This window comes from Strigops habroptila, chromosome 4 (assembly GCF_004027225.2).
Source record: "Strigops habroptila isolate Jane chromosome 4, bStrHab1.2.pri, whole genome shotgun sequence".
NCBI lineage: Eukaryota > Metazoa > Chordata > Aves > Psittaciformes > Psittacidae > Strigops > Strigops habroptila.
In genome coordinates this window covers 70,664,686-70,692,361 of record NC_046358.1, presented here as the reverse complement: position 1 = coordinate 70,692,361, position 27,676 = coordinate 70,664,686, and the positions used below count along the sequence as shown (strand labels likewise).

Sequence of the window (27,676 nt, the reverse complement as noted above, 5' to 3'; positions counted from 1 at the left end):
GAACACCTGCCTGGCCATGGGAAGTGGTGACTGAATTCCTTGGTTTGCTTTGCTTGCATGCATGGATTTTGCTTTCCCTGTTAAACTGCCTTTACCTCAACCCATGAGTTTTCTCACTCTCACTCTTCTAATTCTCTTCTAATTCTCTCTCCAGTCCTGCTGGGGACAGTGAACAAGTGGCTGTGTGGGGCTTAGTTGCTGGCTGGGGTTAAACCATGACAGAATCCCACTTCTGAGGGTAACAAACCTTCACTTCACTTGGGAGATTTATCAAAGTCTTTGCTTTAAATAATGGAACACACATAGAGGAAAAAATGGAAAATATATTATTAACAGCATATTTAACATAACAAATGTCAGTATTGGGTTGAGGATGCTTAGCTGATTTTTATGATAGCTTCTCCACTTCTTTAACTTCTCCAATAGGCATCTACTGTGAAGATTTTCATTGCTCCTATTATCATAACTAGTGGTTGGATCTATCAAAGGAGCTGATATTTGCAATCAGCCCTTTCTTTAGCCTCAAATCAATAGTCCTGCTTCTTCCTCTCAGCTCATGTTTATCTTCTGAAACTTGGAACCAGGATATAATGTAGCTCTGTGAAAAATCATCATTTCTTCCTCTTGTCTTTCTTATGGCTTTACGGTTAGAATCTCTGTCGAATGCCCTAGTTAGCATGTTTCTGGATCTAGGCTGTTTTTTCTTGAGACTGCTTCCAGAAGAAACTTCCATAAGTCATACTGTAAGGTCTCCTTAAAAGTGCAGTTTTCTTATCAGATGCAGTCATTGTTCTTTCTCTATGAACATTGTAAAAAGATTAAACATAATACCGTGAAGAATGGGAATGGTGAGAGATGCCACACTATTGTTAAGGAAACCCTTCTGGAAGCACTTTGTACTGTTTTGTTTTTTTTAAAGGATTTTCTAGCATAGTTCGTGTCGTACCAATCTCCTTCATAGGCTATTTATGGAGTATGTTTTGAAGAAAGCTGAATCAAATTTTCCAAGAACTTTTTGGAAAGAACTCTGCCACCTTTCTGCTCCTTTGACTGTAATGTCTTCTATAATCCTTCTCTTGGCTGAGATGAGCAAACTCTTCTCCTGGGCAGTGCAAACTGCAGCATGCTGTGAGCTAATTACCTCACATTAGCCATTTCAGAAATGACTGGCACCTAATCTTCATAAAGCTAATCAGTTAGGAAAGAAGGCACCCAGCAAATAAATACCACACATCTTTGTACTTGAAACAATTAGGACTGACCCTAATCTGATTTAAAGAATTGTAATTTCCAAAAAGGGAACAGTGTGTTACTGCCTTCACTAATTCTGTAAAGCTCTTGTGGGTTTTTAATTGACCCATCTCCTTGATGCACTTTGTTGTTTTTCTTTTCTGATCCCTCCAAGCTTGAATTTTCAAAAGCTATTATAAATCCAAAAAGGTAATGTCAGCTTACCCCCTTCATCAGTTAGTGCTAGCTTTTAAGTCTGCTCTTCCAGATACATTATAAATTTCAAAAAGTTAATTTAAATATTTGTCTTTTTTTTTTTTTTTATTTCACTCATGCTTGAGTTTTGGAGAGAGTGAGAGTATTTTTTCTTTCATATAGGATCTCTCCTTCTCCTATGTCCTGATTCTGCTATGCTGCTGAAGTGATTTTACAAATGATACCACTTCAAACAACAGTTTCCAGGTCTTGCTGTGCATACGGTTTATGCTGCTTATCGCTGAAGAAAGTAAATAGCCTGAATTCAAAATACTTAGAAATATTTTAGCACCTTGTACCTTGCCATGTTAGTTAGTTAACATCCTACAGGACACAACTGAGCATGTTGTTAAAGGGAATTTCTGCAGAAATAGGTATATATTTAATACAGATGGTCTAAACCAGCCTAATCTAAATGCCTCAAAACTTAGGAAATATTAAATCCATAGCCGTGCATCATGCATCGGTGTGAACATTAGCTATATACTTACACAGGGCGGAAGAATGATCTTAACTGATCAGAGAAGGTAGCAGAGTCGAGAGGTGCTTGGCAGTCAGCAGAGCAGACTGGCGCCTGCCTAAAGATGACAAGAAGTTACCATCTCTCCTATGCAGCCGGGGCTCCTCCTCTTACATTTAGGTACAGAATAGGCTGTGCAGTTCCCCTTACAGGAATGATACATGGGGGTTTTGTGAGGTGCTTTGAGATCTTAAAATAGAACATGCTGTAACTGAGTGTTGATGGTTCTTCCACAGTCGATTTCCAAATGGAAAGGTTGGTCTGGGATCAAAATGGCTTTTTTTTTCAGCTGTAGTTGAAATCAATTATGCAGAAGTTTGCAAATGCTAGATCCAGAAATCCAGGTGCCCTTTGGAGTCCTGAAAACACTCTGAACTACTTTACAGTTTGTGACAATTAAAAGCAAAGAAAATAAAAAAAGAACATAAAGTATTATATATTGTCACTCCCAAATGAAATCCAGGGGAATGCTCTTAAGGTTACCCAATAACAATCAAACTCAGAAAAGTACGTGAGTATTTCAGATAGAAATGCTGCTGTGAATAGTGTGGTGTGACAAGATCAATGCAAGATACAAAATGATTGCTGGACTCCTAGCTTCCATTAAAGCAAAAGAATAGAAGAGCTTCCAGCTCATCTCCTTGATGGTATAGGAATGCTGCATGTAAAATGAGCACTAAAGAAGCTTGTCAGTGAAAAAGACTAATGTATGCTAATGAATTGGATTAATCATTTGCACATTGGCATATTTAAATAAGCAGTGGATAGCAAAGCTGGGAGAAATATCTGTTGCTCTTCCCACCTCCTGATCCTGTCATGATCCACTGCTTCATATCTCTCTCCCTGGGCAGGTGCTGTGTACTACAAATCTGTCTGTAGTCCTGGCCAGTAAGGTTGCATGTGATGAATTAGACTTACAGAATTCTCTGGTTTTAAACACATGATGTCTGTCATCTGATCCATTGGGAGTTGGCCACTGTGACAGCTTGTTCCATAAACTTAAGCCCAATGAGTTTGAAGACCTGTGGAGTTAATAGTATTAATCTAATTTATGAACACAGCCCCCCTTCCACCTGCGTCCCGTTTTGGGTCCCCCATACAAGGAAGATGTGGATAAAGGTGGGCAAGCTCAGTGAAGCCCAAGGAGTTAAGGGAGCTGGAGTTCCCTGTGAGGCAATGCTAAGGGAACTGGGCTTGTTTAGCTTGAGGAAGATGCTTAGGGGGACCTAATAACAGCCCTCCAATGCCTGGGTTTTATGATTCTATGTGAAATAATTGTACTTAGTGGAAAAAAGGCCTAAATCACTAAACCAGCAGGACCTTGTGTAATCTGGGAAATAATTGCAGCATTCTTGTGCTCAGCAGAACTTCAGAATAAACAAACCTGCATGAATCTCCTCAGATCCATGCTTCAAGTTATGGAGCAAATATCAAGATTCCCAAAGACAAAATCTGTTCCCTGTTTTTGCTAAAGGCTGAAAGAAGAAAATTCTCCCTATCCCAAGTTGGGTAGGATGGGTTCCCTCTTCGTTTTTTTTTTTTTCCTTTTATATCCCTGTCTGTTTTATCTTCTGGATTCTTAAATGATATCTAATCTTAGGTGGAAAAATTAGAAATCTAGTCAAGATTCACTAAAACTAGCTGTAACTTGTCTTCAGTTTGTGCTTAAAGAAGGGATACAGTGACAAGCTCTGCCTGCTTTCTGGTTTGTGTCTTATTTTCCCCTCGATCTTTATTCTCATGCCTTACACGTTTCAAATGCACCCAAGGGATATGGAACCTTCACACTATTTTTCAAAGAATTGTAGTGTCCCTGTGGTGTTGAAAATTTTATGTGCAATGTCTGGTTATTTCCAAAGAAACCCAGGAGAACCATTCGTGATACACACTTCAGGTTGCCAACTTTATAATGTAGGCTTTGGAGAACCCTTTCCCAAAGATAACTTCCTCTCCCCCCCCCCCCCCAGTTCCTGCTGAAATAGTGGGGTTTCTGTTTCTAGTAGCCACTATCCCATATTCTTTCTTGGATCCCTGCAATTCTACACTGGAAGCAGAAGCATGTCATACCTCCAAAGGAAAGGGGTTTAAGGCAGCTGCATAGTTGTCTTATACAGTAAGTTTTCTGCTCGTGTCAAAACAGCTATCACCTTTCCCACTGCTTCCACAAAGCAGGTCAATGGTTTGGAATTTCAGTTAAGCTGGGTCTTAGATTATTGGTTATTGCTATAAATAAGCTCTTGTTTAATTTGAGTACGCTGTAATTGCTACTTTGCACTGCAAGAACATTTTCAGTGTCAGAATAATCAAATTATCAGGGATGACCCTTCAGCCATTCATTGATGCCTCTGTTGTGTTGTCAAAGGTCTCATTTTATAATTTGCCTTTTATACGTCAGCTTCTTATTGTTGCTGTTTGTTCTGCTGAAGCATCTAGATGTATATTGAGTATATTCTGAAGAAACCACATCCCAAACACCTCAAAGTTTCATTTAGACTCTAAGAAAAGAAAAAAGGAAAGAGAAGGAAGTGCAGTAGTAGAAGAGTGCAAAGTATGATATGAAGACTCGCATACACTGAGGGGGAATTGGGGAACTATTTTTTAATTTGTATAAATAATTATTGTCTCGTTTTAAGTTGTAATGTGTAATTAGCCATTATTTTTACATACAGGTGGTAGCATACACGAGGAAATCCTGCAGGAGAGCAAGGGTTATACAACAGTCTTTGCTGTCCAAATTGGAAGCAAATGCGAGTGCTTGGAAGTGCAGCAGGGGTATACAGTGGGATTTAGTGACCTGCTGCCTCGTCCACCTGCTCCTTAAACAGCCAACCATAAAGCATGTGCTTAACCACTTTGGGAATAGGGGTGATTTGGAGCCCTGTGTCAGTCTCAACTGGTGTGACACCAGCTGCACAATCATTCCCAGTTTATTAGCTGGCATGATAGGTAGTGGTGGTTCCTGGCAGGGAGAGTGCACAGGCGTGAATATATGGAAAAGGCTTGGGTGGGAAAAAGGAAGAACCTATTTTTTTTGGAAAAAATCAGTTTATTTTGAATGAGAAAGATGCAGAATGGCTGTGGTTACTGTGTTTTGCTTCTTGACTCTGTTAGCATAGCGAGGTACTTGATTCCTGTACAAATGAATCAGTGCAGCAGAACACCACTGGAACTGCTTAATTCTGGATAATTAAAAGTTATTTAGCTGTATCTATACTTCACCATAATACTGTTGGATTTCCTCATAAACCATTTTTTCCACTCTGAAACTGTTAACTTTATCTCCCTTTCCAAAATCCTTCTACCTCCAGGGACTGGATGCTGTTGCCTCAAGGTGTTTCCCAGTTGGAGTAGCTGCTGTAAGCTCTTGGCCTGCTTTTGGGCTTGGTTTAACTGTTGAAAGTAATGGCATTAAGTGACCATGTTAGGATTTTGGTGCACTGTTGTGAAAGGCAAAGCAAACAACCAGTCTTCTGCTTCATTTTCCTTTATTGTGGGATGTAATCCTGTTGCCCAAGTGAAGCTGAAATGGCTGATGCACACTTTGTGCTCAACAGAATTTTAATGAGAAAAATAAGAAAATAATCTGAGTGCTGCTATTAAATTCCAATTTGAAATTAGTTTTAAATGCTTATATTCTTTTTCCATTAAATATAGTATGGAAGGTAACAATATTAATAACAAAATTTTAGAGGTTAGCAGGATATAGGTGGGGTTGTTTTCAAAAAACTTGAAAAGAAACCATGTGACAGGGAACTAAGTGTCACTATTTGAGAGCTTTTTGATTTTGTGGATGATTGGATTTCTTTTTGATGAGTAGTATTTGCCACAACTGTATGTACAGCTTTGATATTTGATTAAAGAAAAATAATTCTGTGACAAAATCAAAGAAAAAATAGAAAAAAAGGACGGTATATTTAACAGGTAGGGTTTTTATTAAAACACAAACACACTTCCATTTTTACCAGTAGTCTAAATTCAATATACATAAAAGTTTTTCAGTTTGCTATCAAGGGGTCTAGTGGTCTCAGCTGTAGTAATTTCAAATATAATCTATAAATTGTACTGACAGTGTCCAAATGATAACAATAACTAGCTCCCGTGCTTTAATTTAAATATGACCATGTTATTTCAGTCCCTATATAGATTTATGGAATGCTTGTCTGCCGATGGGAAAACAGTTTTAGTATGTATGAGAGTTGCATATATTTTTTTGGAGGTGGGAAAGAGCCTTTTAATTTCATCTTTGCCTTAGCAAAATGGTTCAGTCATCAGGAGGGTATGTCTTCAAGGGAAAGGCACTCATTCCAATTGGCAAATTTCTAATATTAGGTTTTAGACTATAAAAAACCTCACCCCCAAACCCTTTTTTACTTCACTGCTTCTCGTGGATAAAATCCAATCAGCCCAGAGGGAATTTCTAATTCTAGCAATTGCACCAGATGATTACTACCTACAGGAGCAATCACTTCTAGTACATCACCTGCGGACTGATGAACCATTTATTATCAAGGGTTTAATTGCATTTAATACATCCTTGTGGCAATATACACACACACATATACCTAGTTTATACATATGTATAGATATATGCCACTTGTTAGGGATGGAAAATGTTCAGTTCAGATAAGATTCTGCAGAATTAAAAATATCCAAATTATCTTAGAAACACTTGAATCTAGAATACAGGCTCACAGGCTGTGTTCACCCTGGATCTGGATCTAGTTTAAGACAAGAATTAAAGAAGAAAGAGAAGGAAAAGGTGTGTGTGTGCAGGATATTATTTATTAATTTGAATCTTGATGGGAGTTGTTACATAATAGCTGGAGTTTGAGGTGAAGATTTTGGGGTTCTTGTTCAACCTTATCTCTTTATTACAATTATTTAAATTACTATTTATTGTGTGTCTGGTTTTAAATTATTTTTTGAAAGTGAACTGGTCTTGTGGATTTAAGAGGCTTATGGTGGGACCACCAGCAAGAGATGCTTCCTTGCATGCTCTGCACATATGGGCAGGGAAAGATCCCTGAGACACAATTAAATGCTTATCAGCACTGAGATTTGTTTTAACTGAGTAAGTTTGCCATTGTCTATATTACTGCTTCAAACAGTGCCAGATGTATTTAGCAAAACATACTCCGGATCACAGTTGTTGATGTTAAAGCTGGGAGCCAGTTGCAAGGTATGTATCAAGCCAGCACTAGATACAGGCTGAGGCAGGAGAGAAAAGTGACATGAAATGCTTCTCTTCTGGTCCTGAAGCTGTGTGGAAAATGAAACAAACACTGGCACCATGAAGAAAACCTGAAGGCTTATTTAAATTATATTACTGGAGCACTCCTTACTGTATCAGCTGGAAAAAGCTGGCGTGTGTGGCCTTCCCTGTGTGTACAGTTCTGCACAACAGGAAGTCTGGAGGAAAAGGGAGTTGGGTTTAAGTAGAAACATGTGGATGAAAAGGTTGTATGAATCTATCACTGAGTCAGGGTTAGAGGTATGTTGTGGTTTAAGCACAGCTGGTAACTTGGAACCACGCAGCCGCTCGCTCACTCCCCCTCTTCTTTCTCCCTCCGCTCCCGGAGGGATGGGGAGGAGAATCGGAAGAATGTAACTCCCACGGGTTGAGATAAGAGCAGTCCCGCAACTAAGGTATAATACAAAACCACTACTGCTACCACCAATGATAATAATGATAAGGGAAATAACAAGGGGAGAGGATACAATTGCTCACCACCCGCCAACCAATACCCAGCCCGACCTGAGCAGTGATCTGGGCCTTCCGGGTAACTCCCCCCAGTTTCTAGACTGGGCATGACGTGCTGTGGTATGGAATACCCCTTTGGCTAGTTTGGGTCAGGTGTCCTGTCTCCGCTTCCTCCTGGCTTCCCCTTCTCCCTGGCAGAGCATGAGACTGAGGAGGTCCTTGGTCGGAGTAAACATTACTTAGCAACAACTGAAAACATCGGTGTTATCAGCGTTGTTCCCAGGCTGAAAGTCAAAAACACAGCACTGCACCAGCTACTAAGGAGAAAAAATGACTGCTGTGCTGAACCCAGGACAAGGTATGATTGTGAACTTCACTCGCTTGTTCTGGTTAGTCTTCTAATACAATCCTGCAGGAGAAAGTGCTATGGACAGCACTTTGGAGAATTGAAGCCTGGAAAGCCTGGACAACTTGCCCATGTCACAACTTGCCCATGTCAGCAGTGCTGGGGAGGCTGCCCCGGCCGAGTGCTTGGCCAGCATCTTGCTCAGGGTCTGTCCTTCCTTTCTATCAGCTTCCCCTAAGGCATTCTCTCCATAGCTGGGACCATGGAATTAGGGTCTTTGCAGACTATTTGCAGTGGAGGACCATTTGTTCTTCCAGGTCCTTGGGAGCCTGGGTACTATTTGCAACTAAAATGTGAGTTCCATGGTTAAAGAGATTAATGAGGCAGCCCAAATGAGAACATTTCCAGAAAGTGATTCTTGCAACTATTCTGGATTCCATTAGAGAGTTCTAACATTGTTCCTTTAATATAGAGTTAATCTGCTCTATAATGAGAACATTATAAAATATGCTCCAGGCAGCAGCATCTAAATATTTTTTATGAGAGATAATATACGTTGGATCAAATCCTGCTTGCCTCATTCATGCAGCTAGTCCCATTGGATTTAAATGGGAATGCCACAGTGAATACAGCAAGCAGGATCGGTCCCATATGTACTATTTCTATGTTTCATTTTCATCTTGATTTTGGTTTCATTTATAATTAACACAGTGTACTGATTAAATCATTAACTGTATAGTACATCTTTCATCAGTGGCATGTAGATCCTAATGTACTGTAACCCATTGCTGGGAGATAGCTATGAAAGTTTTGATTTATGAAGGCAAATATTTTCTGTTCTGCTATCATTTGTGATCAAGAAATGATACAAACAAATTTGTCTTAGATAATCACTCCCTCATGTCTGCCAGCACTAGAAGATTCCTCACAAGGTATCTGGGATAAAGGGGAAGATGAATTTTTGGTTCTTTTGAGGTATATTAAACACTGGGAGCTTCTTTGACATGCAAAGTGTAGAGACTAGAGGTTTACTGAACTGAACGGAAGGGCCCTTGCTTTCACCTCGCTGCTGTTGAGATGATGGCAGGGTAGAGTCAGTCCCACTGGAAGTGACTATGTGGATTTTGCCTTGTTGTTCTATCCCAGCTGCTGAAGGTCTGAAGTTTTAACTTTTTGTCCTCTAGGTCCATCTAATTCAATAATTGCCTCGGCAACTTTGCATTGTAATATTCTAATGAAGAGCATCTAACCTTGGGAAATGTTGTAAAGTGTGGTGTTTACAAACTTTATTTTCTTAGCAATATCTTATGGCAGCAGCCTTTTGAGTACATTTCAAAACTACTGTCATCTTCACAGGGTGATAGATAGTAGCTATTGGGATACCTTGTAAAGATATGCACCATCTCCTGCCTAGAGAATCATGTCCCCAGAACAGATGCTACAGTACCATCTCCAAAACATTCAGCAATTTACAGGGCTCATCAGTGGTGCATTATTAACAGTTCTTTATCCAGTAGATGCTAATGTCATGCTTAACAGAGAAGCCATTGATTGCAATAATGAAGGTTTAAAATATCTTCAGCAAAACACATAATATTTTGAATGTTGCGGTAGGAGAAATAATCTCCTATCATTTTCATTTACAAATATAGCTCCTGATTCTGATCCCATCTCTATGAACCAAGACTAAATGTGAAAAGTGGACGTACATTTGGCATAAGATGCAATTTAAGACTCCTGATGTTCCAATTACTTCTCTGCAGCCAAATTCTGTGACGTGGCTTATTGCCAATAATGAGAAATGGTAGCCACAAGATGTCCTCACAAGAGAAATGCTTGTAGCCAGCTCTTCAAATATAGGCAATTGTTTCTGTCTGAACCTGTACAAACCAAGCCAGTGCCCCTCCTTTTTAGGCATCGGGTGGGTTTGGACACCTACATGGGCCAGCAATGTGCCCTTGTGGTAAAAAAGGTGAATGGTATCCTGGGCTGGATTAGAGAAAGCGTTGCCAGCAGGTCGTGGGAGGGGATCCTTCCCCCCTGCTCAGCACTAGTGAGGCCACACCTGGAGCGCTGTGTCCACTTCTGTGCTCCCTGCTATGAGTGACATGGATATACTGGAGAGGATCCAGTGAAGGGCCATGAAGGTGATGAAGGGACTGGAGCATCTCTCCTGCGAGAGATCTGGGGCTCTTCAGCCTGGAGAAGAGAAGGCTCAGGAGGATCTTATCAATGTATATAAATATCTGAAGCGAGGGTGCAAAGCTGACAGTCAGGCTCTTTTCAGGGGTGTTCAGTAGCAGGCTCACAGGCAATGGACACAAACTGAAACACAGGATGTTCCCTCTGAATCTCAGGAAGCACCTTTTTATTGGAAGGGTGACCAAGCACTGGCACAGGCTGCCCAGAGAGTTTTCCTCATTGGAGATATTAAAAAGCCATCTGGACATGGTCCTGGGCAACTGGCTGTAGGTGGCCCTCCTTCAGCAGAAGGGTTGGACCAGATAAGCTTCCAGAGGTCCCTGCCAACATCAACCAGTCTGCGGTTCTATGAACTAAAATTATTCTTGTGGCAGTGCTTCAGATTTGCTAAAATATTTGGAAAGCCATGTGGCTGCTTTAACTGGCCCATTCGATGAGAAATACCCCAAAGGTATTCTAATTTTAGGATTAGCTGGCCAGTAAAGGTTAGCTGGCAAATCATCTGAAAATCATAACAGGATAATTTTATTTTTGTTTGAAAAGTAGTTATTGAAACAAAGAGAACAGTTGCCACTTATAGCAAAATAGACTTGCTCAGTCACTTCCAGCTGTAGCTTTTCTGTTGTGCAGCAATATTAAGGCAGTGTAAGAAAACTGTGATGCCTCAGAAACAGTCTGCTACAGCACCTCCACGTGGGAGTAATGACTGGGAATGTCACAAAAGAGCAGATCTGGGAGCTGTCAGCAATAACTGCACAGGGTTCTGCTCTCACAAACTCAATGAAACTCAAAAGTAATTATTTATACTAGCCTGGGGATTCTGAGAGTGCCATCACCCTGCGGGCATGAACCTGTGGTAGGCCCTGATTTCTAGCCTAGATCTGCTGCAGGAATAATGGACCATAAATAGTGCTTACATCTGATAGCATATGGACTCAAACATATGGGTTGAAAGTCCATTTCCCTCTTCTGTGTGGTTTCAGCTCATTTCTTTGGGAAAAAAAAAAATATCAAAAAACCAAAACCAAAACCATTTTCCATGTTCTGATTAATTGTTGCTGAATGGGTGTCATAGCAGGTCTAAGGCCTTTCTTTCTGGAGAGGAGGTACTCACACCTCAGCTGGTCAGGACATAAACAGATATCATCTGGCAGTAATTCCACAAGTAGTGAGTTACTCATAGCAGTTCTGCAGAAATGAGACTGGTGATAGAGTTTAGCTTGTAAGGGTTAACACAGATGTTTTTTTTAGAAATCTGACAGAAATATGAGGGAATCCTTTCTTGCAACCAGCAAAGCAGGTTGAAAATAGCATTAGGAAGATGAACATCACAGCAACGTGGACAAGAGAGAGTTAATGATTCGATATCCAGGCAAAAGTCTTTTATCCCTAGGGGATGTAGTGAAATTCATATACTTCTTTTCTAAATATGGCTGTGTTAGAGCCTAGTAGAGAATCAAAAGCACGTAGGCTATCCTGAAGCATTGAGCTTAGGATTTTTTAGTTCTTCCTCCTTTTTACATCTCACCATGCTCCTTTCCATCAGGTTTTGATCACAGGTTCTCGTTTGTCTGCAGTTCCTTTTCTATCTTTGATCAATGTTTATCTTTAATCTCCATGTTTCTGTCTTTTCTATTCATTTGTCTCCAGTCCATGACTATTTTATTTCTCCTTTTTTTTTCTGTGCTATTATTTGCCTTCCAATGGGTCTTTCTTCTTGTTTCATTATACTCTATCTCTGCTCAAAATGGTGTACCAGGTGTGAACAATAAATGCATTGATTTCAAATGAGTTGACGACAGTGCTTAGCCAATCCATATCACACGTAATAGCCCACTGAGTAAGTACAATAAGTGTCTCAAATAAAAATGAATTCACACAGATTCTGGGAAAATCCATGTAGAAGACCAGGGGGCCATGGCTCAGAATGGGTATGTGTAACCAGAGCTTGAAGAAAATCTTTTTGAAGTAGTAGAAAGAAATCCATGTCTGCCTTTGCCTTCTACTTTGTTATCTTTGCCTAAAACAGATTAATGAGTGTGTGATTAGTTAATTAGTAAGAACGAGCCCTGAAGGCTGGTTACCAAAGGCATGAGGAATGATGAGAGATGATTCTAAAAATGTAACAATAATGCAAAACTTCAAAATGCATTCTGGCCTCCCATAGACAATCTGCAACCTGTGAAAATGAATCCAAGCTTTAGCACAGGCTGCTCAGGTGTTCCTCAGAGAGGATGCTGCTATATTGCTCTATGACTTATACATGCCAGTGTAAAGGAAACAGAAATAACCAGAGAGAGAAGACTAATAATTGAAAAAGCTTGACAGAAACTCTTTTGTGTCATGTTCCCAATCTGGGGTTTGCCACAGGCTCATTCCTAATAATTCCAGCTATTGAGCTAAAAGTGTTATCCAAAGGATCATGTCTGAATTTAAATTAGTTTTTCAGTTGTTATTTTTTGAGTGGCTCCATTAAATATAGACAAAACTAGGGGAAAGGCCTTGTTGTTTTAAAACACAAGTCCTCTCTCCATAGCATGCCAGAACCTGACATTTCTTTGAAGCTTTTCTAAATTTCAAAGGAGGTAATATATTTAAAACATCTCAAAGTTTTTACGTCTCTCTTTAATTATTTTTGATGTGATACTTCTCATGACATATTAAATGAAAGCATCTTCTGCCTGATCTTAATTGAGAAGACTCTTATCTCCTTCTGTAATTACTGATGAACAAGATTTCTACAGGGATTTAATTGCATATCCTCACAAATTGAAACAGGCTTATTTTCTTCTCTTTCATAACACGTTTTTCTAAAGCTCTGCAATGTCTCTATCCCCATATAAGCACTTTATTTACAGCTGTCCACAGCTGTATTACACTGACTGGTTTATTATTACTTTAATTTCTGCAGATTATAACTACCTTAGATACCCAGAGAGGATATATATGCATAATTACTGCAACAGAGAGTATTACCATGGTGATTCCACAAGACTTACAGGGAAGATCCTCAGGAATGTACCAAGTCCAGAAGTATTTACCTCAGCCAAGGTAAAGCACAGTCACCCAAACAAATCTGTTTATGATCACAGTGATACAGCACAGTACCTGTATGAGTGTCCCACTGCCTGGGGGAAGCTGAGGTGCTGCTCTTCCCACTGCCAGCCACCTCGCCCCATTGCTGCATCTCTTGTTCTGTTCAATTTTGTATTTTTGGACTGAAGCTGGATGCTGGTATTGATCAATAATATCCTTTGGCTTTCTTTAGATATAACTTTAATTGACATTCTTCCAAAGAATGAATGTCTGCATTGATTTTTGGTTTTAAACACTTCAAACAAATCTGAAATATTTTATTTATGCTAAAAAGATTTTTAATTTCTTCTGTCTCCCAGGTCTGGTTGTTTTGAGGTTTTTTTGGTCAGGTGTGACCTTTGTGCAAGTGATTTTCACCATAATAATTACCAAATAGAACTGTTTTTCTGCTCTTGTGATATTGTTTTCGTGTGGCTGCACTCCTGGCCCTTCCCCATTGTGTTTCTAGGGTAGCATGTTGGGTTTTTACTCTCTTAATCCTATGAAGTCTTAAAAGCATACCCAGTATTTTTCAAAACAATATAAAGATCATTATTAAGTAAACCAGTTGATGACTCTCTGTGTATCATAACACAGACAAATATTTGCATCTGCAGATTGGTAGTATTTTCTGCAGAAAGGAAGGTAACTCACTATACCTAGGAGCACCCTCGAGCTCTATGCACAGACATACAACCTCTTTGAACATCAGGTGTCGTTACGTGGGTTAGTAGTGCTAAGAAAGAGAAAAAAGAACTTGTAGTTAAATAAAAAAGGGAATTAAGAGAGCATGACAGTTCCAGTCGAAATGTAGCAAAGATACTGTAAATAACACAGATTTTCTAATAATGCCTGGAATCTAACTAAAAACCATGTGTGTCATTCCCGTGCAGTATCTGGGGCATCACAGAGCCTCCAGGTATTGTGGAGATGTGATATTCTTCAGAGGGAGTTGTGCCATCCAATGCCTTTGTTGACCACTGGTGATACTAAAGGAGTAAAAACCCCAAACCAGGAAAACCAGTTCAGCCGACTTTATGGGTTTGTTGCTGTCTTTTACTGCTCTGATCAGAAAGGCGTAATTGCGTTTGTAGTTCTTGGTGCTTTTGTGGGTGCTGCAGAAGTTCCTGCAGGATATTAAACATTCAGCTGGAGTGCCTCTTGCTGACTACCCGTAGATGCACATTTTTCATAGTGCTATCGCACATGTTTGTCATCTTGGAAAGCAGAAGTGTCCATATATCACAATATCTCTCACATGGGTTTTGTTTAGGAGTAGCTGGTAGGAATTTTCAGTAGATAAACTAAGTAAAGCATGAAGCAACACATTATTAATTTTTGGTATGAAAAGAAAGCCACAAACCCTGAGAATCCTGAAAGCAGTCAAGCAGACTAAAGGGCTCAAAATTTAGTGTGGCTTTCAGTCTAAATAGCAAAGCATCCTGATGTAACATAAGTCACAGTTGCAATTTATTGCAACAATATTCTTATTAATTTTTGGTATGAAAAGAAAGCCACAAACCCTGAGAATCCTGAAAGCAGTCAAGCAGACTAAAGGGCTCAAAATTTAGTGTGGCTTTCAGTCTAAATAGCAAAGCATCCTGATGTAACATAAGTCACAGTTGCAATTTATTGCAACAATATTCTTATTCTAATGAGCAAACAAGTTACAGATTAAATCTAAATTATAGCATTAGGAAATGCCTTCATTTTGTACAGTCCTGGTATTTTGTTATTTTGTTGCATGTGCTGTTCAAGGGTTGACTTGGACAGACTTGAGAAAGCTGATGAATGCAAAGACACGTCAGTTAGAGATGAACAAATTACGGGGTCTTCTCCAGCTAAGCTTGTAAAAGGGCTGCAAGCTCATGTGTATGGGGTTCACTGAGTTTTGCCACCGAGACTGTCAGATTTGTTAATCCTAAACAATGTGGTATATACTGTAGGCATAAAAACTGCAGGGTCACGTTTAGAATAATAGTTTATTCACAAACAGTACTCAAATTGCTCTGAAATATCACACTTAGCTGCATCTTCATTCTATTATCTGCTTCATGCTTCTGAGACCTTTTCCTAGCAGACTATAAAATCATTCCAAATATAAGATGATAAATTAATAGAACAAAGCAAATTGGAGTCAGTAGGAGTGCATTTAGAACTAACAAGACCCATATGAGTTTCGTATTTTCTCTTGCAATTATAAAAAATAAGGCCAGTGCCAGAACCCATCTTTTCTTTAATTGCTGTTGCACAGAGCTCTGGATATTTTTTTAAGGGGTGATAGAAAGGAGCAGTCTCTCCAAATCATGACAAATATAATTTCTTCTAAACTAGGAGGAGGAAACATGAGGTATGACAAGAAACACATTTCAAATCACGTGTGGCAGAAGGAATGTCTATTTTTCACACTGCACCACAGCATAGAGGGTTGGCTTTAGGGTAATAATACTAAACATTTGCAGTAAGTGAAAACTCAAACAAGACACATGAAGGGATGGAGAGTTTCATGAGATGTTTGAGAAGGCAAAGTCTCCTATGCTCTCCCTGAAAACATTAAAGGGTTTTGGTTTTGTGGTTTTTTCTCCCTATGTGTGGAAGAAAAACTGTTGAAACATCAGTATTTTGATAAACATATTTCTTGTCTTCCAGTGAACCCTAGCAACTTGGAAATTAAGAAACAGAGGTTATATTCTTGTAGAGAATAAGACCATTAAGCTCTGTCTCTTCACCTGATGCTTATAATGAAACTTTCAACTAGCAAGCACCGAAGATGCTTGATTTGCTGATTTGTTATTTGATTTGATTTCCTATGATTAAGCAGTTTTTGCCAAGTACTTTTGTTACGGTTTTTTATCAAACTTCATCATAGTTGCTTTGCTTTAGTCAACTCTAAATAGCATCTAATAGCATCCCTGTGTAAAAGAAACATTTAAGTCAACTTGGTAGTAAGAGAAGTGACTTGATTAAGAATATAAGAAGGTCTAGCATTCAGAACAAGAGGCTCTCATGTACTTATTTAGTGTTGCAATATTGTCTTCCTACATCCACAGATGCTTTCCTGTGCTTAAAGGCCATAGCAACATTTTGGAGAATTTTAGATGCACCACTGTGTCTGTCATGGCAACCTCTCCATACGTGGCAGAATTTATGTGCCTTTTTAGGAAGCATCGGGAACATTTGGAAAGACCTATCAGCTTTAAAAAACTCAGATATGAGCCTTGGGGTTTGAAAACTGTGTTTATGTTCTGTTATAAGCCTTTTAAAATCATTTGCTTCATGTGCATTAGAACCATTTGGTTGGTTGGAGAGGGAATTCAAGTCAAAGGAAAAAAACATGAAGGAGTGGGAACTGAAGCAAGTCAGCAAGGGTAAGCTTGTCAGTGATACACTTTCTTTCCCTTAAATAGTTAGCCTTTGCTGCAAGGTGTTCAGCATTGAAATGCAAGGAGGAGGCTGACCATAGTGTAGTGGAATTAATAAAGTTGATCAGCTCCACACGAGTGAAGTGGTGCCACTTATTAGAAAATGTTTTCAGTAACTCTTTCCTGTTTCCTCTGGAAAGAGGGAGGTGATGAAGGAGCCAACTTCTGTCCAAGGAACACTTCACCTTCAGTAATTTGGCCAGATGATAAGCAATTTTCTGCTGAATGGAGATTTCTACTGTTTGGTAGGAGTGAAAAAGATAGATTATTACAGAACTCTAAGAATAAATTACTTAGTCCTAAATACAGTTATGGATATTAATGGCATTTGAGATTTAGTAGTGTGCCACTATATTCGTAAGATTTTTATTAATAGCATTCTCTTTCTTTACTAGTGGTGACTGAAATCAAAATACATCTTGCTATTCCTGGTCCTTTGCCATTGCCTGTGTCTTCTACATGTGTCATAATGTAAGAAGCCTAGCTAAGCTTCTAGCAAGCTCTCTAGCTTCAACTAATTCATATCAACAGTATCTTATGGACAGACAGACCTTTAATGAACAGAAAAGAATGAGAGTTTGATGTCCTGGTTTGAAGCACATAATAAAAAGTGTTATGAAGTATATGAGGAGAACAAAGATTTCTGCATTTGCTAAATGCTTAGATTTTGTTGCCATTGAATTATTTTGCAGTAATTATGAGTGTCTGTTCATTCCTTGAGAATGTGATTATCAGGGAAGGAATAAGGTAGGGGATTCTTTCACTTCACAGAGTAAATGGGTTGAAATTAGACTTTCACAGTAGTTAAGCATAATCTGTAGATTAAGCAAAACAATATGGAGTACACTTGCTACTTATGTTTAGTTTCATTCCCTGGATGTTAGGTTATTTAAAACTACAGTTATCTTGACTGAAATGTCCCGCAAAAAAATTGTAGAGAGGAGGAAAGTATATTGTACGAGCAAGAGTATATTGATATCTTCAAAACACCAGCAGTTGCTCTTCTTGATTATTAGACTGCAAGTGTGAAAATTTTAGCAGTCAAAAGCTCTTTTTTTTTCCACAATTCAGAACATGAGAGAGAACATGAACAATTGATTTTGATCTCGTAAGCCCTTGTAAATACTGAAGTTTATATCAAGTGGTTGCACTGAGCTTAGTTTCAGAAGCAATTGATCAGAGGTTTATAATCTGTGAATGAATGCTTGCTAGTTACAGTCTATTTTTTAAAACCAGAAAAGAATACATTTGAGATACTAACCTTTCACTATGTGTTCCCCTTCTGACTTTTGAAATGTGTTGAAGTGTTCATTTAAAATATATTAAGTATTCCAGGCCAGGTTGGACAGAGCCTTGGGCAACCTGGTCTAGTGGAAGGTGTCCCTGCTCATCTTAAGGTGATCTTAAGGATGACCTTAAGGTCCTTTCCAACCCAAACCATTCTAAGATTCTATGAAAATGTTATATATGGATGTTCATTTCTGAAGTATCTGAGAAATTCTGATTTGACCTTATCAATTAATTTCAAAAGTGCTCAAAAACTGGGTTCTTGATTGCTGCATTATCTTTAATCCATTTCTTGATCTCAGGTGGCTATAAGGGTATTTTTCTAGTGTTCAGATTTGTTTTGAGCTTATATGCTGAGCTGGCAAGCTCCAAATTAAGCTTTCCTCCTATTTTGCATTAGGCATTGTTCAACAAACCAGTTTGCTTAATGCTCTTATAGGTAAGTGTTCCTGAGTTTTGAGCCTGATTCTGACAATCATTTGCTGTCATTGATCAGGTCAGCTTTTTCATGGACCTCTTTCCTACTGGATAATGAGGTAGACAGTGTTTCCTTACCCTAAAGACTTATGAGAATTATTAGTTAATTCAAGTTACATTGCTATGGCATGCAGATCTTAGGGGTTGTTTTAAAGTCAGGAGGCAGATAAACCTTGTTAGAAAGGAAGACTTAATCTTAGGCTGGAAAGTGATCCCATTATGGCAAATGCTTGATCACATCTTCAGATAAAAGTAAATATTCAAATAATTATAGTTGAGGGCTTAAATACAGTGGCAGCAGTCATTGTTCTCTCTACAAGAGACTGGCAGCTTTGGCCACTAGCATCTCCTCCAGATAGCTCCCTGGAAAAGGTAAAGAAGGTCCTGTTGACTTCAGACTGGATTAGGGATGGCCATATTCAAGAAGGTGTATAAGCACTATCAATGTTTTTTCCTTCCTAGCATGCTTGACTTTACATATATGTGATAGGTAAAAGGTATATCTGGCTTAGGTGTTCACAGCTGTTGAGTATAGTAGAGTGTCTGGAGGGGTCAGAGGAAGGCTGTCTTGTCCCGCCTGGCTCCAGGAGACCTGGCCAGTGAAATGGGAATGTGGACCCTCCTGCAGAGCAGCTGTTTGTTCTCAGCTCTTGAGAGCTTTCTGCAGTACCCTGGAGCAGAAAGCGTGGGAGAGAGCTAGAAAGAGGTGAGAAGTGTAGAAGATGACTGCGAACACCTCTTAGAAAAGCTGAGTGCAGGTCACAGGCAAGCCTTAGAGGTGATGGCAGATAGCACTTTCCATGTATGTAATCAAGAAGGAGCTAAAAGAGCTTACTGGAAATTAAGAAGGCGTGGAACTGTGTTGGATTAGGAAGGATGATCGAAGCAAAGGTTTCATCCAGTGAGGGTGAACTGGAGGGGAGTAGATCTGTTAACAGATCCTTTCATTTTAAGCTGTTTCACCCACCAACTCAAAGTTTTTCTGCTCTGGAATTCTAGCTTACTTTCAACTAGAATTCAGTTCTGTATTTTATAATGTACCATGTTTGCATTAAAAAAGGCAGATTCATCTTATAGCCTTGCCTAACTTGGTATCCAATGAAAAGCGTCCTCTGAACTTGGGCCTGTTAGTGGAGGGGTTTGAGTAATGGTTTTCCATTGCTATGAATCAAGGTAACTTGAAAGTCTGAACAGCCCAAACAAGTACAAAAAGCCCCAGAGTGATGACTGAAGATCAGCTTTGTGATCTTGTTCATTTCTGTGCCAATAAATCTAAACCTGAAAACAGATGTGCCAGAACAAAAGCAGAGACTTTCCTTTCAAAGGCACTTTTAAAAAGTTCACGATTAAAGATTAGCTTCCAGGCTCTTGTCAATAGTTCCAAAATTAAGTTTGTCATAACGCTTTATGCAATGCTAATGATAAGCTATTTATTGTGTGGAAAATGTCAGTTTATTTCTTACTCTCTTCTTTTGATCCAATATTTCCTGACTGAAGTCTGAGCAATTAGGTCTCTGCAGTGACTATGCATGGGAAACGTCTGTAATTGGGTAGTGAGGGGAGATGTGTGAAGACAGGAGAGGGTGCAGCAGCTGCGTAACTGCTTGAAGGGTACAGAGAGTCCCCAAATTAAGCAGCTCTTTCTAACTTTGACCTGGTATCACAGTGGACTGTTTATTGCTAATTTCTGTTTTAGTTATGTTGCACAGGTGATGTGAGGCCAAGAGCAGATCAGATTAAATGAAGGGGTGGGAAGAGAGAAGAGGCTCTGAACAAAGGAATGGCTTTAGGGCAGGAGGAGGCTTTCCCTTGGAGAGCCTGTGGTTGGTTGTGGTTGGTTTTGTTCAAGTGAAACCATCATCTACACAGTTAAAGTAGGACTGAATAACAGCAGTTGTGAATGGGGTCATGTTGTGCAGCACAGTGAGAGGAGCTGCCAGTGGAAAAGCATGTTCTGCCCTGGCCTACTGGGTGTTTAGAAATGAAGAAGAAAACACAATCTGGACACCATTTTCTGTTTCAGTGAATGTTTCACCATTAATTCAAAAGAGCAATGTTGATGAGAGGGACTGAGAATTCCTTCTTGTGTTCCAGCATAACTGGTGTGTCCATGATCAGGGGAACCTGCAGAGCTGTTGGGTAGAAGATTGTTCCTCTCATGAGTTTGAATCTCTCTCCAACAGACTTTTCAAGCTAAGGCTCTGCAGCTTCTTATTGATTCAAAAATAATTTGAGGCCAAATACAAATACAGATTTTCAGCTCTCTTACTGTTAACTGTCAAGCTCTGCACAGGGTTTTGTCTGGTGTAAGAAAACACGGGTAGGTGACGCAGCAGTATTTGCATTCTGTGAAGAACTCCACTAAGATCCATTTTGAACTTCTCAAATAACTTAACCAGTTCCAGGAGGTAATGTATTTTGAAGTAAAAAATTCAGTGTTAGAAGCAGTCCCAAATGGAACATAAAACCATCGGGTAAAGCTTTTTATTTTTAATTTTATTAAGACACTCCTAAAAGCCCAAGTCATAAAATCATCATCACACTTTTGAAACACACAAAAGTAATCTTCAGACATAAACCACCTTTTAGCAGATCTTTATGAATACTTGAGTTAATAATACTCTCTAATTTACTGACAGGAAAGTAATGCATCATCATCTTATTTATTTTCCAGTTGTCAGAGTATGGATAGTGGTAAAATATTTAAATAAATTCTGAAACAGATCATTGTAAATAAACCAGTCTGTCTCTGCGTTCAGGATAGATGCACACATATCCCTCCTGCATTTCTGTAAATACCATTTAGTATCAGAAACAAACTTTAATCCTGCTTTTGACTTACAAGTAAATTGCTATTCTGTAAGGAATTTTAAGTAATGATTAATTTTTTTTTTTTCTGTTTAAAGAGTATGTGTAAGTTAGAACTGAAGTGGCACATATCTCTTACACAAAGCTGGATTTAATTTAGTGGAATTATTTCTTAAGGCTCAATGGCTGCCCCCAAACCACAGGTTATCAATTCATCAGAAAGAGTAACCCCATCATTAACCCTGGTCTTCTGCAACCTCCAGTGCAGGCCTGACCCACCCTCTGCTGTAATTCCTTGTTAAAACCAGACAAAAAGAAGTCATGAAAGGACAGTAACCTCATAAATATTTTCCTTGCCAAACTTCTCTGTATTTCTCCAGCTACCGCCCTAACTAATGGAATCACAGACTGGTTTGGGTTGGCAGCTTAAAGCTCCTCCAGTTCCAATCCCCTGCCATGGGCAGGGGCGCCTTCTACTAGACCAGGTTGCTCCAAGCCCTGCCCATATAACGTGTATGGACATATAGATCTGATCACTGATTTGTTGTTAACTGCAAAGTAGCTCAAAAGCTGAGTCCTGTTGGCATGTGATCAGAATGAAATACATGTCTACCTACTTCTGGCTTGTATACAGTATTTATGAAGCTGCTTGTGTGATTTTGCTTTAAATTATATTATTCATGAAAACCAAGCAACTCCTCCTAGAAAATAAAAATAAAATATCAGGTTCTGTTAGGAGCATTCTTGATTTTTAAAAATCCAAGGTTCAGAGAAATTATGTTATATTTTCCAAGTATTCTCAAGCTATGCTTAATATTCTCCACGTTGACTCCTAGGTAGTCACACAAGGTCATATAGATCAGGACTGCTAAGTTCAAATAGACTTCCAGACATTCAGAAGGACTTAGTCTGTGCTGCTTTTGCTTAGCAAAGAATGTGCTTACTCATCAACCTCCTACTCTTTTTCTTGCTTAATTATTTCATGTGCTTATTTGCTTTCTTAGAGTGAGTAGTGATATTCACACAAGTCCTTGCTCCTGTTCTGAGGAGGTGATGGCACACTGGGTGATACTGCTTTCTCAGCAGGATTTTCAATACAAGAACACGTGAAGATTTTGTGCTCACACATTCATTTAAACTGGCACATCTCTGCATTTCCAAGCTGTGAGTATATTTTAAGAGTTAAATTGCATTCAGTATATTTTCTCCAAGAAAAGTAACTCTGTCCATTGCAATGACTCAGACTTAAGGTTCCTGATGTTCTGAATCCTATTCTCTGCAGTGTGCAATATGACAGCAAAACAAATGCAAAGTAAAAACATATCTAGTGGAATGGAGTTTTGGAAGCCCCCATCCAGTTTCCATTGATTTTTCAGGAGCTGGATTATTCACAGATGGCTGTTTGCAGGCACACGGAGCTCCTCACCTCACTTTTTTGGAAGAGGAATCATGTTGTTTCCTTCTTCTTCTTGCCATAATCTTAGGACATGCTGTTCTCAAAGCAGCTGTACAAAAGAAAGGACGTCAAGGAGCAGTAAAGCTGAGTAAACCAGAGCTTGACTGGTTGAAACTGTTATTTGCATACTCCTTTAAACAATTCTCCTGGATCACTGCAAAATGGTGGGTTTAGAATGTTGGGGGTTTTTTGTACCTTCATCATACCTAGTATGAAGGAACTGTTATAAAAATAATACTACATGGTGCAGTGGAGCTATATTTCATCATTGTACAACAAAGTCACAGATGAAAATTGGACAATGATGAGAGTACATTCTTGCTACCATGTTCCTTCTATGTTGTAAGTAGTTGAGGGAATATACTCAGATATATTGTGTGTTGTTGAAATACCATATTTATATCCAAACTAAAAATACAGAACAATTTAAATTGTCAGGGACCTCTGAAGGTTATCTGCTTAAAGCAGAGCTAACTTTGAAGCTTGATCAAGTTGCTTTGGGTGTAGTGTTGACAAGTTTTAATATCTCCAAGGTCTGTGCCAATGTTTGATGTGCCTTACTATGAACATCCTTTTTTGGTATATCTGGTTGTACTTATCTTTGATGTGTCTTGTCAGTATTGACCTTTCGCTAGTCTTCAAGAAGACCCTGGCTTTGACTTCATCATCTCCAGGAACCTTATGTGCTCCAGCCTCCTAACTAACTGGCTCCAGTATTTTTGTGCTGGGGAACAAAAAACTGAGGGCAGTAGCTGAGCCCTTAAAGGTCCTACCTAAAAGGGAATACTCAGTTCCCATTGACCTGCTGCCTATGCTCCTGCTAACTGTGCAGTTAGCATCCATTGCCCCAAGGGTGCACTGCTGATTCATGTTCATCTTTTGTTCACTCCCTCTTCCCTCAGCAGCAGCTTCTCTTCTTTCTGAGAAACAATAACCTAGGAGTTACCAGACTTATCATGCCTCTTAACCAGACCTGTCCATTGTCAGGATGGCTGTGATTTCTACAAAACTCATTTCCAGAGTGAGAAATCTGAATATGCAGTTGGACTTGTTCAGATTATGTGCAGACCAGAAGAAAGAGGTAGAAATAAAATAGTACCTTTCATCCAACACACACGATGCTGTTTGAACACTCAGACAGTGTTTGAACAACAGAAGTGGTCACTTTCTGCAGTTAGGGAAGTATTTTGAAGATTGAATGCTGCTTGTATTAGCTAGCCAGGACCCTTATTTTCACTCACTTAAAGAAAAAGGAGAATGCTGTAGACCTATGTTACGACCTCTGATCATTTTTAAAAAAAGCCATACACTTTTCCCATAATACAGGTAGTTTTACAACAAGTCATTAACAGCCAATTGGGTACTGTTAAGCTGGCTAAAGCTGGGTTTCTTTTCTACAGATTTCCATCAAATGAAGGTGGTTACACTACCAGGAAGGTGTTTGCTTCCAGTGCCCCACTTCTTTTTTCCTTCCTTTCTTCTTTAACCTTTTTTTCTGGGGTGATTAGGATAGAGAACTATCTTACCAGATATGATATTTTAAGATAGAGGAACATTTCACTAGCAATACTTCTGTAGTTAAACAAAAGTGAAGTTATAGCCAAGCATGTTCTTTACTCCCACAGATTCTATATTTTTCATTAGGTTTATTAATAATTTTACCGTTGACAGAGAAATAACTTTAAACATTCCTCCTTTAGGAAACAAATAGTCTAATTCTGGCTTCCTGAGCAGACAGGCTTTGTTTATTGAGTTTTAACCACGTTATATAACTCTTCTTATCACACATTTAAGAATTCAAAGGCAGGTTTCTAGCCTGAAGGTTTCTGACAACATCCTATTTTCTCTTCTGTTTTTCCTACCTACAGTTTCCAACTTTGTAGCACTATTAATACTCTGCCAATAATTTTACCTGGTCTCTTCAGATAACAGTGTAACCTAACTTTTGTAATAGATGATATTTTCAATATATAAAACCTCTGTATTGTATAACCAATTTATTATTGAAATCTTATTTCTCTAGGACTGGTTTGCTAAAACCTCATTCGGTGACAGCATAGAGCAACTAATATTTAGGGTTTCCTTGCAAAATTTCAAATAAGTATATCAAACCCCAATATCATGGGGTTTGTATTCTTTCAGAGGAGGATACTTCTCTATCAAGTTTGATATCCTTTCAGAGAAGATTCGAAGGTTTGTATAAACTGTTAAAGTGCACTTTCATGATTTGCACTAAGGTGTATCTTGAATTTGAGAAGAGTTGTGAATCCTCTGTACTTTGATCAAATCAATGGTACACATCTTTGTTGAGAAAGCTTTGTAGTTTCATTTTTGAAGTCTACCTGACAGCATCGCCTTTTTGTTTGGTAGCTACAGCCCACTTCTACAGGGGCAACTTCTTGCTGTAACCCCTAGGTAGACCTGTCACTTAAGATTCCATTATCTTCCCATTGCCTTGAAGTGGACACTTTTGGTCTGTTGCCTGCCAGCTCAGGCTGCTTCTTAGACTTCTGTATACCTGCTAAATATCTTTTTGCAGCTAAAATCAGGTTTGTAGCTGTAAGTCAATCAAATCTGTTAAAAGAACAAGCAAGAGTGGTGCTTTTCCATTTGATCACTGATGTGATAGAAAGACTAAAGCTGGGTTGCCAAAGCTACAAAGCTGCTTCCTTCTTTGTGCAGATTGCAAGAGACTTGTAAAGGAGCTTTTGACTAGGGCAGAATGCAGCTCAGCCCAGCTCTCTGCCAGTCCTGCTGTGGAGATCCTGGACTAAAAGGACTTGTGGGAAAGAGTGAATTTTCTTTTGGTTCAGTGAAGTCTTGGGAGGGGAAAAGACCTTGGTTTGCTACACAAATTGTAGGGTTTTGGGGGGGAGCTCTGACAGCAGAGCTTGTTGTGTATCCCTGATCACTGTTGTGTTTCCAGGAGAATGCAAAAGGAAGCATCAGGAATGGATGTTTACTGTCACACTTGATGAAGCTGCATGTTCATGGAAAAAACATGCAGTTACAGGCATTACTAGTTGTGGCAATTACTCACTGGAAATATGCCCCTTTTATGCTTTTCTCCTGGTTTTTGTGCTATTTCTGTTGTATGTAAGTTTTTTGTCATGTAATTTGGATTCATGAATTCCAGCATATGGGCTTTCTGATTTATTTATGTTGTTGATGGTGGTGTGTGATTGCTTAACTTCTTTATCTTCCTTTTTTTATTCTTTCACTTCATGCCTGGAATTCTGACAAGATTCTAAATAGTGAATAATGAATTAAGCAGGATGTTTGGCTGTACCAAATGTTGCAGTATCTTTTGGGACTTAGAAATACTGCACACATACTGAACTCAGGCTTTGGTTAGAAACTTGTGTGGGTGGCAGAACATACCTATCTGAAGTGCAAAGGCCGAGGACTTAAATAGTGGTGAAACTTGTGCTTTCCAGAACTGGAAAGAGCTGTAGCTATCTATACCACTGCTTCTCTTCTGCAAGACATAATGAACTTCTTGGTCTTATTTCACATCTTACAGTTCACAGGTTTTTGTCCCGTAGAAGCTAGTGGAAGCTTTCGACCCAGTAATCATATAATATACACATTAAAACAGGCTAGTTTGCCTTTTGCAGTCCTGACAAATACACACAGTGAGTTCAGCCTAACATAGGGGGTTAAAATAATTTAGAATGTAACTAATAGTTACAAAACCTAAGAAAACATATGATAAACCCACAAAGTAGAAGTCAGTTTCTCTGAAGTCCACTTAAAGTGGCTGGAGTTTTTCAATTAACTTCACTGGGAAGAAGTTTGGATCGCACATAAATTGGTCTCTAGCACCGCATCTGCATCCCTTCCAGCTTTGGAGAGGGCAAGGCCTCTGACTTGAGATTTCAGTACCAGCCACAGTATTTTTCCACTAAATTCCAGTGAATATGGTGTCAATTCATTTCCAGATAGGTAACATATTACATGCTGATTTTCAAGTGCAGGCCTGATTGCAGTGTGACACATATGTACCAAAGTGTAGGGGTGTTATACTATGCTCCAGCTCAGTCTAGGACTTATCCGGGATATAGTTTTGTGTTGTTTTCATTTGTTCTGATTATGCATGTGTGGTTGTGGTTGCATGTGGTGGACTTCATTTGTGTGGTCTCCACTTATGATTAATTTCTGCTTTGATTTGTGGTATTTAGTTGTGGGATTAAGACATTACCACTATTCCTAACAGATAAAATAAGTTTTATTTTTGTGTTCATGTACTTCAGGTGATTGCAAATTCTTCCTGATAAAGAAGGTTCACGAAATGCAATGACATGATTCAGGAGGTGGCAGAACTGTGGAAAAACCTTACTGCAATACATTCTGAAACTGACCCTCTCCAGTTCATCTCAGCAATGGACTACTCCTACATGGTGTCCTCTCCTTACGGCACAAGAGGAAACCAGGTAGGCATGGATGGGGAGCAGCACTGTGGGCTGAGCCTAGGAAGCAGAAGCTTAATCTCCAGTTTAATCACAGACTTCTTGTCACTGCAATTCTCGAACTGGAAATAAGGAATAATGTCTTGCTAAATGGAGTGTGCATTAGAAAAAAATCCATGACTGATTGTGAAGCAGCCTGATGCTGTGGCAGTGATGGCCATAAGGTGACACAAGTGGCACAGGGTGCTAACATACAGCTGAACAGACAGTGGAAGATGTAGGTCATTTATTTATTAAACCAGGAGAACTTGTGGACTGTGATATTATTCCTGCAGTTTATCCAGAGCTGTCTCCATTGCTAGGTTAGATAGTCTGTGTGTCCCAAAGGAAACACCCCTGAGGAAGATCTGTAGCTTCCTTTACGTTCTCTCTAGTCCTGAGCGCACTCTCATTAACAGTCTTCCTTCACTACAGGATCCTAGTGATTA

The 27,676-nt window shown here is 39.2% G+C and overlaps 1 long non-coding RNA gene across 1 annotated transcript; it reads left to right on the top strand.

Moving 5' to 3' along the window:
- Positions 1–8,022: 8,022 nt before the first annotated feature.
- LOC115607071 lies at positions 8,023–27,207 on the top strand. Its single transcript, XR_003991078.1, has 4 exons — positions 8,023–8,064; positions 13,166–13,305; positions 22,328–22,487; positions 27,033–27,207. It is a non-coding gene; the product is annotated as an uncharacterized LOC115607071 (long non-coding RNA).
- The last annotated feature ends 469 nt before the right edge of the window (positions 27,208–27,676 follow it).